Here is a 2,952-nt window from a genome sequence, read left to right on the forward strand (position 1 = left end):
AATTCAATAAAAGAGACTTCGAAATGCAAAGAGAGAGAGGAATGCTCACATGAATTATTATGATTGAAAAATGATGCCATCATCGTCGTCGTCGTCGAATAAATAAGGGTGTCTGCATGAATTATTACTATTGTCGTGTATGTGTATGCATGAATATTGTAAACCCATTATATTATCGACGGCATGCATATATGTTTTATGGTTAAATAAATTCAAGAAAAGAGACTTCAAAATGCAAAGAGAGAGAGGAATGCTCACATGTGCCCCTTCACAAATGCGTTATGTGCTCAAAATCTAACCGGTGCATGTAATACTGCACCCTATGAAACCCCTAGATCTTAATTTTCGACATAAACCAAAACTTTTGTGGCGCCATAGCAAAGAGAGAGATGCAAATTAGGGAAAAAAATAGTTTCTTTTTCCCATCACGTGTGCCATCGTTCACACACACACACACACAAATATATATAGGGAAATGGTTCTATGCGGTCGACCTCATGAGAACTTCCCATGAGGTCGAGCTGTGTGGGCCCCACCATGATGCGTGTTGAACATCTACCCCATCAGTAAGATGCACCATTTCATGGTGGGCCTTGGGCTTAAAAATCAGGTCAATCCATGACTTTTGCGGGCCACACCACATACAAAAGTTGAGAGGGGTTACCTTCCCATTAAAACATTCATAATCATTTGTTGGGCCCACCGAGATGTGGTTCATAAATCCAGCCCATCCATTATGTGTGTCCCACTTGGATGAGGGGTCAGACCAAGTTTTAGATGCATCCAAATTTCAGGTGGGCCTCATTAAGTGATTTTATATGTTTTACAAATGTCTTCATATGGGTTTAAATGGTGTGGCCGACCCGAGTTCCATATACGGCTGATTTTTGAGATATTCTGTAATTCAAAGGGGACCCATCAAATGCAATGTTGATGTTCAACACGCATCATGGTGAGGCCCATACAGTTCGACCTCATGGGAAGTTCCCATGAGGTCAACCGCATACAACCATTCCCCCCCCCCCCCCCCCCACACACACACACACACACATTTGAACAAAACGGTTAACTAAGTCACAAAAGAACAAAAGTGTTGACAGCCAATTATGGAATTCTAGTCTCAATTTTCTATCTAATAGGAAGAAATCAACCACAGAAGGAAAATATCATAACCTACCACTGTTCTTCCTACCCTCCACCTATGGATTTACTTGATTTTCTTCTTTGGCCTCAACTGATTGTTTTTGGCTGCACTTCTTTTTCCTGCAGTTCACAGCTAGAGGATGCATGCGGGCATAATACTTCTGACAAATCATTTCATCTTGATTGTATTTTCGGGCCAACGCCATCAAAGACGGTTCGATAATCCCACCATAGAGCCTCAGCACAAGATGCAGCGTCGATTCTTTTTAGATATTGTAGTCTGTGAGTGTGTACGGCCGTCTTCGAGCTGCTTTCTTGTGAAGATCAATATTGTTGATCTAGTGGAATTCCTTCCTTGTCTTGGATCTTGGCTTTGACATTGTCGATGGTGTCGTTGGATTCAACCTCTAGGGTTATGGTATTCTCCATTAGGGATTTTACGACGATCTTAATCTTCTTTTATATATATATATATATATATATATATATATATATATATATATATATATATATATATATATATATATATATATATATCACCATGCATTTGATGGGTCCCCTTTTGCCATCCATTGACTAGATATCTTTTAACATGTCAGGTGCTTGCGACATCCAATCTGTCAAATAGGTTGGCCCTACCACGATGATCACCTTATGAAATATCGGTATGATATGTTGTTCAAGCGGACCATACTTATATATTTTTTATTTCTTAGTGGCTATACATTATTTAATATCTCATGACCCAGATAATGAGTGGATGGGAATGATTTTAATAAAAGACGATTATCATAGTAGGGACAAACTATTAGACCGGTTGAATTTGTCCAACACATCTTAGGTTGGAAGTTATACGCTATCTACGACACCTACGATTGGTGCAATTTCACAATAGTATTCATGAGTGGTCATCTCAATGAAAAACAACCCCTAAGATTACAATTAATAATATCAATTAAGATTATTTCAAAGTGAATTACCTTGCAAATAGTTTAAATGAATTTCTCACAAATATCATAGTGGGCCTTACCTTGCATCACAACATCAGAACTTCCTATGAAAGGCTTTCACATGAAATCTAGGTCCCCTACCAGGACCTAACTATAAATAGATGGTTATGCTAGGGTCTTCGTGGGGGCCCACCATGATCTATATGTTTAATCCGCTTCATCCATATAGTTTGACATATCAATTTAAACAACTAGGCTAAAAAGGAGATAGATTAAAAGCTCAAGTGGACCACACCACTTAAAGCAATGGGGATTGAACTCTTACCATCGAAAATGTCATATGGCCCATCATGATGTTTATTTGCCATCCAACCTATTTATAAAGTCACATAGAGCTGTATGAAGAAAAATAAATAAATATCAACTTGATCCAAAACTCATGTGGCCCCTATAAATTTTTAATAGCATACTTTAAATCCCCACAACTTCATGTAGTGTGATTCATTTAAGCCTTAGATCTACCTCATTTTTTATATGAGGCCCTCGAATGATCTTTCGAAATATATGAACAGTGTGGATAAACATATAGATTATAGTGGGCCCCATTAAGTCATTGACATGACCGTTTGTCTCTAGCTAGTGTGGATCCAGAGGTGGATTGCCTCTTGGTATTGCGCCGCTGGTAGTAGCATGGTGGATCTAGATGGGGATTGCTTACTGATGTTGTCACGGTAAGGTGACTATTAAACATTGTTGTGTGGCCCCATGATCAAACCCAATGGTTGACAACCACAAGTATAGGACTGAGATGCATCAATAACTTGGTAAGACCGAGGTAGATCCATATGGACTTTGGTGA

At 38.8% G+C, this 2,952-nt stretch overlaps 1 pseudogene; it reads right to left on the reverse strand.

Annotated features, from left to right (window-relative positions):
- Positions 1 to 1,051: 1,051 nt before the first annotated feature.
- On the reverse strand, positions 1,052 to 1,596 carry LOC131228850 (ubiquitin-ribosomal protein eL40 fusion protein-like; annotated as a pseudogene).
- Positions 1,597 to 2,952: the final 1,356 nt, after the last annotated feature.

This window comes from Magnolia sinica, chromosome 16, assembly GCF_029962835.1.
Source record: "Magnolia sinica isolate HGM2019 chromosome 16, MsV1, whole genome shotgun sequence".
Taxonomy (NCBI): domain Eukaryota; kingdom Viridiplantae; phylum Streptophyta; class Magnoliopsida; order Magnoliales; family Magnoliaceae; genus Magnolia; species Magnolia sinica.